This window comes from Stenella coeruleoalba, assembly GCF_951394435.1.
Source record: "Stenella coeruleoalba genome assembly, chromosome: 10".
In the NCBI taxonomy this organism is placed as follows: domain Eukaryota; kingdom Metazoa; phylum Chordata; class Mammalia; order Artiodactyla; family Delphinidae; genus Stenella; species Stenella coeruleoalba.
The window spans coordinates 18420387-18432947 of NC_137156.1; the positions used below are offsets into that span (position 1 = coordinate 18420387).

Below are 12561 nucleotides of genomic sequence, written 5' to 3' on the forward strand. Positions count from 1 at the left end.
AATATCTGCTCAATATTTTGAGAAAAAAAAATTGATAAACCTCTTGCACGCCAATATTTTCTTTCTTTCTACTGTTATATAAAATGGTTTGAAATGTATTACCTCATTTACTTACCTTCACCTGACAATAAGTTGTTATTCTTAGTGCATTATCCAGAAACATGAATTCTTCATTTTTAAACTTAGAAAATTTAAATTGTATTTTTCTATATTAGTCTGTTTCAGCTGCCATAACAAAATACCAGGGACTGGGTGGTTTAAACAAGAGAAATGTATTTTCTCAAAGTTCTGGAGGATACAAGTTCAAGATCAAGATGTTGGCAGGGTTGGTTTCTGGTGAAGCCTCTCTTCCTGGCTTCTAGATGGCTGCCTTCTTGCTGTGTCCTCACATGGCCTTTCATCTGTGTGTCATAGTCCTGCTGTCTCTTCCTTTTCTTATAAGGATATCAATCCTATTGGATTAGAGCTCCATCCTTATGATCTCATTTAACCTGAATTATGTCATTAAAGGTCTTATCTCCAAGTGCAGTCACACTGGGGGTTAGGGCTTCAACATATGAATTTTGAAGGGGACACAATTCAGGCCAAATCATTTCCATTCCTATATGGTATTTTCTGCTATCATTTGTTGTTTCAGAGAACATTCCTTTTTCATCCCTATTCTTTCAGCTTGCCCCAGGTGAGCTCTTTCTTTCTTGTCTCTAAACTTTCCAAACATATTTTATAACTGAAAAACTGAAGTTTTGGGGATAGACCCAACAACAGTCTTGAAGATTTTCATTACCTCCAACTTTCGTAGACTTTATTTTCTTGCACAGACCAGTCCTTCTCCAGGTTCTCAATTTGGGAATCCTGCTTCAAGGCATCCCCTGCATCAACTGTGGTTTTATAGAGTGAGCTGTTGGGCAATATCCCATCTAGGAGATGAAACTTTTTGTTTGTACCAGCACACTAGTAGTATCAATTTGTTGACTCTTTTCTGTGAAACAGTCTTATATACATGAAAGAAATAAGTATGGTTGCATTGATGTTAACGACCATTTCAAACATTCTGCAGTTATGCAGAGCTAAAAGCACGGTATTGGCTCTATTTCAAATTCACTGCAGGAAAAAGAAGGAAAATAGGTAACAAACAGACCAACCGAAAATAAGTAAGTTGCATTTGATCACTTTCATAACAACCTTTACATTGTGCATTACTACTGCGGGACTAAAATAACATCTCTATATTATTCTCAGTTGTGCATTTTTGTTGCCCCTCATAATCATTTGCAAAGCAATAAACAGACATTAAGTAGTTATATGACTTAGCTAGGATCACACAACTATTAACCTCTTGAACCAAACTTAAACATAACTGATTTCAATTGATTTAAACTGAAATTCAGCAGTTAATTCAGTCAACACTGACTGTATGCCAGGCTCTGGTTACAAAAAAGTGAGCAAAAAGAGTCAGAGCTTGGATTTAACCCTGCCTTCCAGAAGCTGGTGGAAAGACAGACACATTTAACCTGAACAGGCAGGGTATCAATCAGGCTTTGATTGGCCACAGAAATTAAGAAAGGGTGCAGAAATAAGGTCATATGGAAGACCAGAGTAGCTAAGTCAGAGAAAAGCATTCCATTCACAGAAGAGGACCAGAGAATGATGTAAGAGGTAAAAGAATGAATGAATGAATGAATGAATAAGATGTTTAGTTTGACACAAAACAGAGGACACGTCTATGACTGATTATTGGAAATAATTTCTTATCCTTTTTAGTAATTGCCATTACAATGAGAGTTAATCATAACACACACCCAATTTCCAAAAAAAAATTATAGTTTGAAACATATTTTTATTTTTTATTAACGCTTACTCTTTTGTCTCAGTCTAAGAATCTAAAGAATATTGCACTAAATCCAGACAATGAACTTCAGTACCCAGATTTTGATGTTTGATTTACGGCTACAGAATGTGTGTGGGTGTGTTCACGCCATCAGCCTTAAAGACTGAAGGACACACCCGAAACTTTCCCTTAGTAGCTAATTATGGAAAGTTAGATCTAAAAATTATACCCATCTTGAATATATTTATATTCACTATACCTTGGGGTATAACATTTCTCAAATCATCACTCATTTACTATTGTACTACTTTTGTTTATTTCCTGTCATAACTGTTTTCTTTAACTATCAAGAGTTACCTTCATTCCTATGCAGTTATAACATTTGCAATCTAAAGAGTTATTTATTGTCTCTATATCATGTATATTTTTTAGACATATCAGTAACATCAGTTTTCATTTTTACCAGAAAAGTCTTAGCTTATTTGATGGTCTCACAATTTACCCAGGAACATATCTATTATTTTCTTTCAGATACAGTTCTATGTTCAACAATATTTTTATGATTATTTTGTAGGAGAAACATCAGCATATTTCTTTATAATTACTTTATACTTACTTTATTATTACTTTAAGTTACCTTTCAAACCATCCATTCAATATAATATTAAATATCTACTGTATGCCATCTATTGTTCATATAATTCAGCAACATGTTCATTTTTTCCTCTCTTTTAAAGGAGATTTATTTTGTCTTGCCATAGGAGGATCCAGAAAGATTAAAGGCCCATGTATGCTAGCAAGTAGTTACCAGAAAAGCTTTTTATGATACATGATTCTAACATGCCAGAAGAAAACTGCATTGACAATGATGTAGTCTAAATAATAAGAGATACGTTTGAAATTGAAAATTAAATATACTTTTGCACATCCTGATATGCTACTGTGCTTGCCTCATTTGCATGCAAATAAGGGTTCAATAACTATTTTAATTGCTATATCCTCCCAAAAGCAAGGAAAGAAGATTCAAAATATATGTATTATTTTGTATGGAAAAGAACGTTAATATTCACCAAATAATTACCTAATTTACATAGTGATTAGGCTCATCTGCAGTAAAGTATTTTTATAAATATACAGAGGGAACATTAGATGTGAAATTTGACAAGTGAAATAAGCAAATCTAATAAGCAAAATTGTATGCAGGTGAAAGACTTCTAGTACATTCTTTTTACTATAACTTTATTACTAATGTCAGAATAATAAGTCAAATCCTTAAGCATTCTATACATCGTATTTGGTAGGTGAGAGGGGAAAAGCAAATATAATATAGTTAAAAAAATATTGAACATGATCAAACACATCTGAAAGAGATAAATTCCTCAGGGAAGAATTTCCACCTACATTATTTCAAGTGGAGTAATCTATTTTCTAATTAGCAAGGAAAAAAATCTTCTGTATATGACCTTGAATTCTAAAATATTAGCTCAGAGGGAATATTTACAATCCGGAGGCTCAGATGCATAATGAAAATATGGACATGACTTTTACTCTTGTTAAGATTCTTTTTAAATCATTCTTAGGCATAATCTGCCTATGTTGACTGACATTTATAGTATGGAAATTAGCTGGAATACAAATGCAGTGGCTTTTGAAATTAGAAAACACAATACTGAGAAGGCAGGTTAAATATTTGTGGTGTTTAAAGCCATTTTTCTTGGTAGAACCAGTACCTTTTTTCATTTTGATCAAGCATATATTCTAAATGAGTTTTACATATTGAAATTATTTTAGTTCTCTAACGCAACTTCTTTTGTCATTTCATATGTAGCTGTTATTCATTTCAGAGAAATGTGTTTTTCAGCTTTCAACATTTTAAGTATGATAAAGGAGGGAAGACTGTAGGATTTAAACATGGAGAATTTGTTAGATACAAATGTGTGCGAAATGAACAAACATGAACTTGAATTAGTGAATGAGCAAACTGACCTGCTTTTAAGCAATCTATTCACTTGTTTGTTTGTGGGTTTAAAGTGATCAAGAACAATGATTATAAGATGAACTGTGAGGCTGCGCAGATGGATATGAAGAATTAAGAGACTTGATGAAAAATTCTAGTTTATGATCCTTTTCTCCAGAATCTGGGACAAGATAGAGATTCCTGGGCTTCTGGGAGCATCTTGAACTGCTGTCTGCACTGAATTGGAAACTAAAATTATAAGGGCGAGAATGCCACCTTGCAATGTATCTGGATTTTGGTGTCAGCCAGACCTGAGGTGGAAACCTGACTCCTTCATTCGTACATTACCTGATCCTAGGAAACTTACTGTTCAGAAGTTCAGGTGGTAGGATGAGAATGACAGTCATTTCTTTCAGGGTTATTGTGAGGATTAAATAAGATTGTTAATGAGCATCAAGTCTGTAGAACATGGCCAATTTCATAAATAATGGCAAATATAAGTGTTATAAAAGGTCCAGGAGCCGAGAATCCTGGGATATTTCTCCCTTCAGCAGCTGACTTCCCTTATCCTTTTTTTTTTGAAGGCATTTCTCTATTGTTTTCAGCAACCAGGCCAATACCATTCTTGACCATTTTCCTTTGAAAGTGGTATGTTTTTCTGAATTATTTAATTTTTAAAGTATTTATTTATTATTGAGGTACAATTGACATAGCATTATAGTTTCAGGTGTACAACATAATTAGATATTTGTAGATATTATAAATGATCACCACCACAATAAGTCTATTTTTTTTTTAACATCTTTATTGGGGTATAATTGCTTTACAATGGTGTGTTAGTTTCTGCTTTATAACAAAGTGAATCAGTTATACATATACATATGTTCCCATATCTCTTCCCTCTTGCATCTCCCTCCCTCCCACCCTCCCTATCCCACCCCTCCAGGTGGTCACAAAGCACCGAGCTGATATCCCTGTGCTATGCGGCTGCTTCCTGCTAGCTATCTAACTTACGTTTGGTAGTGTGTATATGTCCATGCCTCTCTCTCGCTTTGTCACAGCTCACCCTTCCCCCTCCCCATATCCTCTACTCCGTTCTCCAGTAAGTCTGTGTCTTTATTCCTGTTTTACCCCTAGGTTCTTCATGACATTTTATTTTCTCCTAAATTCCATATATATGTGTTAGCATACAGTATGTGTCTTACTCTTTCTGACTTACTTCACTCTGTATGACAGACTCTAGGTCTATCCACCTCATTACAAATAGCTCAATTTTGTTTCTTTTTATGGCTGAGTAATATTTCATTGTATATATGTGCCACATCTTCTTTATCCATTCATCCGATGATGGGCACTTAGGTTGTTTCCATCTTCAGGCTATTGTAAATAGAGCAGCAATGAACATTTTGGTACATGAGTCTTTTTGAATTATGGTTTTCTCAGGGTATATGCCCAGTAGTGGGATTGCTGGGTCATATGGTAGTTCTATTTGTAGTTTTTTAAGGAACCTCCATACTGTTCTCCATACTGGCTGAACCAATTCACATTCCCACCAGCAGTGCAGGACTGTTCCCTTTTCTCCACACCCTCTCCAGCATTTATTGTTTGTAGATTTTTTGATGATGGCCATTCTGACTGGTGTGAGATGATATCTCATTGTAGTTTTGATTTGCATTTCCCTAATGATTAATGATGTTGAGCATTCTTTCATGTGTTTGTTGGCAGTCTGTATATCTTCTTTGGAGAAATGTCTATTTAGGTCTTCTGCCCAGTTTTGGATTGGGTTGTTTGCTTTTTTGTTATTGAGCTGCATGAGCTGCTTATAAATTTTGGAGATTAATCCTTTGTCAGTTGCTTCATTTGCAAATACTTACTCCCATTCTGAGGGTTGTCCTTTGGTCTTGTTTATGGTTTCCTTTGCTGTGCAACAGCAGCAGAAGCTTTGAAGTTTCATTGTTTATTTTTGTTTTTATTTCCATTTCTCTAGGAGGTGGGTCAAAAAGGATCTTGCTGTGGTTTATGTCATAGAGTGTTCTGCCTACGTTTTCCTCTAAGAGTTTGATAGTTTCTGGCCTTACATTTAGGTCTTTAATCCATTTTGAGCTTATTTTTGTGTATGGTGTTAGGGAGTGATCTAATCTCATACTTTTACATGTACCTGTCCAGTTTTCCCAGCACCACTTATTGAAGAGGCTGTCCTTTCTCCACTGTACATTCCTGCCTCCTTTATCAAAGATAAGGTGACCATATGTGTGTGGGTTTATCTCTGGGCTTTCTATCTTGTTCCATTGATCTTTCTTTCTGTTTTTGTGCCAGTACCATACTGTCTTGATTACTCTAGGTTTGTAGTATAGTCTGAAGTCAGGGAGCCAGATTCCTCCAGCTCCGTTTTTCGTTCTCAAGATTGCTTTCGCTGTTCGGGGTCTTTTGTGTTTCCATACAAATTGTGAAATTTTTTGTTCTACTTTTGTGAAAAATGCCAGTGGTAGTTTGATAGGGATTGCATTGAATCTGTAGATGGCTTTCGGCAGTAGAGTCATTTTCACAATGTTGATTCTTCCAATCCAAGAACATGGTGTATCTCTCCATCTATTTGTATCATCTTTAATTTCTTTCATCAGTGTCTTATAATTTTCTGCATGCAGGTCTTTTGTCTCCTTAGGTAGGTTTAGTCGTAGATACTTTATTCTTTTTGTTGCAATGGTAAATGGAAGTGTTTTCTTGATTTCACTTTCAGATTTTTCATCATTAGTGTATATGAATGCAAGAGATTTCTGTGCATTAATTTTGTGTCCTGCAACTTTACCAGATTCATTGATTAGCTCTAGTAGTTTTCTGGTAGCATCTTTAGCATTCTCTATGTATACTATCATGTCATCTGCAAACAGTGACAGCTTTACTTCTTCTTTTTCCAATTTGGATTCCTTTTATTTCCTTTTCTTCTGTGATTGCTGTGGCTAAAACTTCCAAAACTATGTTGAATAATAGTGGTGAGAGTGGGCAACCTTGTCTTGTTCCTGATCTTAGTGGAAATGCTTTCAGTTTTTCACCATTGAGGACGATATTGGCTTGGGTTTGTCATATATGGCCTTTATTATGTTGAGGAAAGTTCCCTCTATGCCTACTTTCTTCAGGGTTTTTATCATAAATCGGTGTTGAATTTTGTCAAAAGCTTTCTCTGCATCTATTGAGGTGATCATATGGTTTTTCTCCTTCAATTTGTTAATATGGTGTATCATGTTGATTGATTTGTGTATATTAAAAAAATCCTTGCATTCCTGGAATAAACCCCACTTGATCATGGTGTGTGATCCGTTTAATGTGCTGTTGGATTCTGTTTGCTAGTATTTTGTTGAGGATTTTTGCATCTATGTTCATCAGTGATATTGGCCTGTAGTTTTCTTTCTTTGGGACATCCTTGTCTGGTTTTGGTATCAGGGTGATGGTGGCCTCGTAGAATGAGTTTGGAAGTGTTCCTCCCTCTGCTATATTTTGGAAGAGTTTGAGAAGGATAGGTGTTAGGTCTTCTCTAAATGTTTGATAGAATTCACCTGTGAAGCCATCTGGTCCTGGGCTTTTGTTTGTTGGAAGATTTTTCATCACAGTTTCAATTTCAGTGCTTGTGATTGGTCTGTTCATATTTTCTATTTCTTCCTGATTCAGTCTTGGCAGGTTGTGCATTTCTAAGAATTTGTTCATTTCTTCCAGGTTGTCCATTTTATTGGCATAGAGTTGCTTGTAGTAATGTCTCATGATCTTTTGTATTTCTGCAGTGTCAGTTGTTACTTCTCCTTTTTTATTTCTAATTCTATTGATTTGAGTCTTCTCCCTTTTTTTCTTGATGAGTCTGGCTAATGGTTTATCAATTTATCTTCTCAAAGAACCAGCTTTTAGTTTTACTGATCTTTGCTATTGTTTTCTTTGCTTCTGTTTCATTTATTTCTGCTCTGATCTTTATGATTTATTTCCTTCTGCTAACTTTGAGTTTTGTTTTTTCTTCTTTCTCTACTTCCTTTAGGTGTAAGGTTAGATCATTTATTTGAGGTTTTTCTTGTTTCTTGAGTTAGGATTGTATTGCTGTAAACCTCCCTCTTAGAACTGCTTTTGTTGCATCCCATAGGTTTTGGGTATTCGTGTCTCCATTGTCATTTGTTTCTAGGTATTTTTTGATTTCCTCTTTGATTTTTTTCAGTGATCACTTCATTATTAAGTAGTGTATTGTTTAGCTTTTATGCGTTTGTATTTTTTACAGATCTTTTCCTGTAACTGATATCTAGTCTCATGGCGTTATGGTCGGAAAAGATACTTGATACAATTTAAATTTTCTTAGATTTACCAAGGCTTGATTTGTGACCCAAGATATGATCTGTCCTGGAGAATGTTCCATGAGCACTTGAGAAAAATGTGTATTCTGTTGTTTTTGGATGGAGTGGCCTATAGATATCAATTAAGTCCATCTTGTTTAATGTATCATTTAAAGCTTGTGTTTCCTTATTTATTTTCATTTTGGATGATCTGTCCATTGGTGAAAGTGGGGTGTTAAAGTCCCCTACTATGTATGTGTTACTGTCGATTTCCCCTTTTATGGCTGTTAGCATTTGCCTTATGTATTGAGATGCACCTATCTTGGGTGCATACATATTTACAATTGTCATATCTTCTTCTTGGATCAATCCCTTGATCATTATGTAGTGTCCTTCTTTGTCTCTTCTAATAGTCTTTATTTTAAAGTCTATTTTTGTCTGATAGGAGAATTGCTACTGCAGCTTTCTTTTGATTTCCATGTGCATAGAATATCTTTTTCCATCCCCTCACTTCCAGTCTTATGTGTCTCTAGGTCTGAAGTGGGTCTCTTGTAGACAGCATATATATGGGTCTTGTTTTTGTATCCATTCAGCCAATCTGCGTCTTTTGGTGGGAGCATTTAGTCCATTTATATTTAAGGTAATTATCGATATGTATGTTCCTATTCCCATTGTCTTAATTGTTTTGGGTTCGTTATTGTAGGTCTTTTCCTTGTCTTGTGTTTCTTGCCCAGAGAACTTCCTTTAGCAGTTTTTGTAGAGCTGGTTTGGTGGTGCTGAACTCTCTCAGCTTTTGCTTGTCTGTAAAGGTTTTAATTTCTCCATCAAATCTGAGTGAGATCCTTGCTGGGTAGAGTAATCTTGGTTGCAGGTTTTTCTCCTTCATCACTTTAAATACGTCCTGCCAGTCCCTTGTGGCTTGCCGAGTTTCTGCTGAAAGTTCAGCTGTTAACCTTATGGGGATTCCCTTGTGTGTTATTTGTTGTTTTTCCCTTGCTGCTTTTAATATGCTTTCTTTGTATTTAATTTTTGACAGTTTGATTAATATGTGTCTTGGTGTGTTTCTCCTTGGATTTATCCTGTATGGGAGACTCTGTGCTTCCTGGACTTGATTAACTATTTCCTTGCCCATATTAGGGAAGTTTTCAACTATAACCTCTTCAAATATTTTCTCAGTCCCTTTCTTTTTCTCTTCTTCTTCTGGAACCCCTATAATTCAAATGTTGGTGTGTTTAATGTTGTCCCAGAGGTCTCTGAGACTGTCCTCAGTTCTTTTCATTCTTTTTTCTTTATTCTGCTCTGCAGTAGTTATTTCCACTATTTTATCCTCCAGGTCACTTATCCGTTCTTCTGCCTCAGTTATTCTGCTATTGATCCCATCTAGAGTATTTTTAATTTCATTTATTGTGTTGTTCATCATTGTTTGTTTCATCTTTAGTTCTTCTAGGTCCTTGTTAAATGTTTCTTGCATTCTGTCTATTCTATTTCCAAGATTTTGGATCATCTTTACTATCATTATTCTGAATTCTTTTTCAGGTAGACTGCCTATTTCTTCTTTATTTGTTAGGTCAGGTGGGTTTTTACCTTGCTCCTTCATCTGCTGTGTGTTTTTCTGTCTTCTCATTTTGCTTATCTTACGGTGTTTGGGGTTTCCTTTTTGCAGGCTGCAGGTTCATAGTTTCCATTGTTTTTGATGTCTGTCCCCAGTGGCTAAGGTTGGTTCAGTGGGTTGTGTAGGCTTCCTGGTGGAGGGGACTAGTGCCTGTGTTCTGGTGGATAAGGCTGGATCTTGTCTTTCTGGTGGGCAGGTCCACATCTGGTGGTGTGTTTTGGGGTGTCTGTGGCCTTATTATGATTTTAGGCAGCCTCTCTGCTAATGGGTGGGGTTGTGTTCCTGTTTTGCTAGTTGTTTGGCATAGGGTGTCCAGCACTGTAGCTTGCTGGTCGTTGAGTGAAGCTGGGTGCTGGTGTTGAGATGGAGATCTCTGGGAGAATTTCACTGTTTGATATTATGTGAAGCTGGGAGGTCTCTTGTGGACCAGTGTCTTGAAGTTGGGTCTCCCACCTCAGAGGCACAGCACTGACTCCTAGCTGTAGCACCAAGAGCCTTTCATCCACACGGCTCTTTTGGGAGGTCTGAGGTGTTCTGCAAGCATTCAGTAGTTCTGTAGGAGTTGTTCCACGTGTAGATGTATTTCTGGTGTATCTGTGGGGAGGAAGGTGATTGCGTCTTACTCATCCGCCATCTTCCCCTCCGCTCTCTCCCCTTTTCCTTTTGAGATATGACAATTCTGCGTCTGTGAGGGTTTCTCTGGTATATTTAAGCGATCTGACATGTAACATCCACAAGGGCAGAGATCAATCATGCAGGTATTAAAATCAATGCAATAATGAGAAATAAAACTCTATGATTATAATTTACTACTTTACAAAATGTATATTTATCTAAAAGTTCATTCATATGTGTTCATTGACATGAGATCATGCCAACCCTTGGTATGAAGTTTCACTGTACCTGACACGTACTAGTAACTGAAATTTATTAGGAATGCAAATTTTCTGAAAGTAGAGAATTTAACAAAAGTCTGTGAACTTCAGAGTATTCTAGGACACTGAAGAAATTCCTATCAAGGGAAAAGGACAAGAAAGATGACAGTCAGTAGAGTAATCCTGTACAGATTCATCCAGAGAGAGAAAAATACCTCCAAATAATTTTATAAGGTCTTTATAACCTTGATATCAAAACTAAAAAAGTACTTCGTCGGTCACACAAAATACTGGCAAGGTGAATTCAGCAGTACGTATGTTGTGAACAAGTTGAGTTTTTCCAAAGAATTCTAGGGAGGCTAAGCATTAGAATAATCTATACTCCCCATATTAAAAGATTAAAGGAGATGCTTAAAGAGCCTCTGATACTATCTAGTACTTATTTTTAATTTGAATTACTTGCACACTAACACCACAGTGTTCACTGCAGCTCTATTTACAATAGCCAGGACGTCAACCAACCTAAATGTCCATTGACAGATGAATGGATAAAGAAGATGTGGCACATATATACAATGGAATATTACTCAGCCATAAAAAGAAACGAAATTGAGTTATTTGTAGTGAGGTGGATGGACCTAGAGTGTGTCATACAGAGTGAAGTAAGTCAGAAAGAGAAAGACAAATACTGTATGCTAACACATATATATGAAATCTAAAAAAAAAAAAAAAAAAAAATGGTACTGATGAACCTAGTTGCAGGGCAGGAATAAAGAGGTAGACATAGAAAATGGACTTGAGGACATTGGGTGGAAGGGGGAAGCTGGAGCGAAATGAGAGTAGCATCGAGCTGTATACACTACTGAATGTAAAATAGTTAGCTGGTGGGAAGCAGCAGCTTAGGAGATGGGCTCAGTGTTTTGCGATCACCTAAAAGGATGGAATAAGGAGGATGGGAGGGAGGCTCAAGAGGGAGGGATATGGAGACGTGTATGCATATGGCTGATTCGCTCTGCTGTGCAACAGAAGCTCACAGTATTGTGAAGCAATTATACTCCAATAAAGATGTATTTAAAAAAAAAAGGAATTTTCTTAACCAAATAACTAGTACCTATTAAAACCTCAATACAGAAGGAACCATTCAAAATATTGTGTTAGGACAATTGTTTATTCTAGATATCTACATTTTGAAAGGCCTGTTTATTCTTTATATATGTCACGAAACGCAGAGCAATTGTCATAAATTGTGCTCAGAATCATAATCTCTATAAAGGGGATGTTGCCTGACCCCTGTCAAACTTAATGAGATGAATTGAATTAAAGGAGAAAGAAACTAATCTATGCCTATGCTCATAGTCTATGTAAAAAACAAAAAGGATTGTTTTTTCATACACTTACGTTGATATCGGTTCTGTGATCTTGCACCTCAATTACTCTTGCTGTCAAAGCAGATTAATATTGCTTTAGCCCCTGGTACTCTGAATGCAGTGGGAAAACAGGCAGCCTCAGCATCACATGGGAGCTGATTTAAATATGCAGAATCTCAATCAGACTCCACCCAGACTTACTGAATCAGAGTCTGCATTCTAACAAGGTCCCCGGGCATTTATCTGCACAATGTAACCCATGAGAAATACTGCTCTAGGCTACTGACTTCCTGCCTTCAGAAACACTATGAGGATCATTAATCCCCAAGAAGAATTTTACTTTTGGCACAGAGTATATGATATTTGCAAATATTTTGTGATTTTTTTTTTGTTTTATCTGAAGGTATCGGAATTTGTTGGCAACTTCCCCATCATGGTGATAATAATAGTTAACAATTGTTAAACTATGTAACTGTCCAAGGAACTGTCCTAAGTATTTGAAGTGCATTTATTGTTTTCATTTTTCCACCTCCCCTGTGAGTTGCATTACCCCATCGCACAGAAGAGGAAACACAGACTTTACATACCTTGCTCAAGATGAAAGTTGTTAAGATCCAG

At 36.2% G+C, this 12561-nt stretch overlaps 1 protein-coding gene across 34 annotated transcripts in view; it reads left to right on the forward strand.

Moving 5' to 3' along the window:
• LOC307193308 (uncharacterized protein) overlaps positions 1–12561 on the forward strand; it is a 1334119-nt gene that overhangs the window by 1312745 nt on the left and 8813 nt on the right. Inside the window, exon 17 of one of the 34 annotated variants that reach the window (XM_079935093.1) lies at positions 2590–2672. The exons of the other annotated variants lie outside the window; for them this stretch is intronic. The gene's annotated coding sequence lies outside the window, so the exon portion shown is untranslated. Of the gene's footprint in view, positions 1–2589; positions 2673–12561 lie in introns of those variants that run through there. 34 annotated transcript variants of the gene reach the window in all.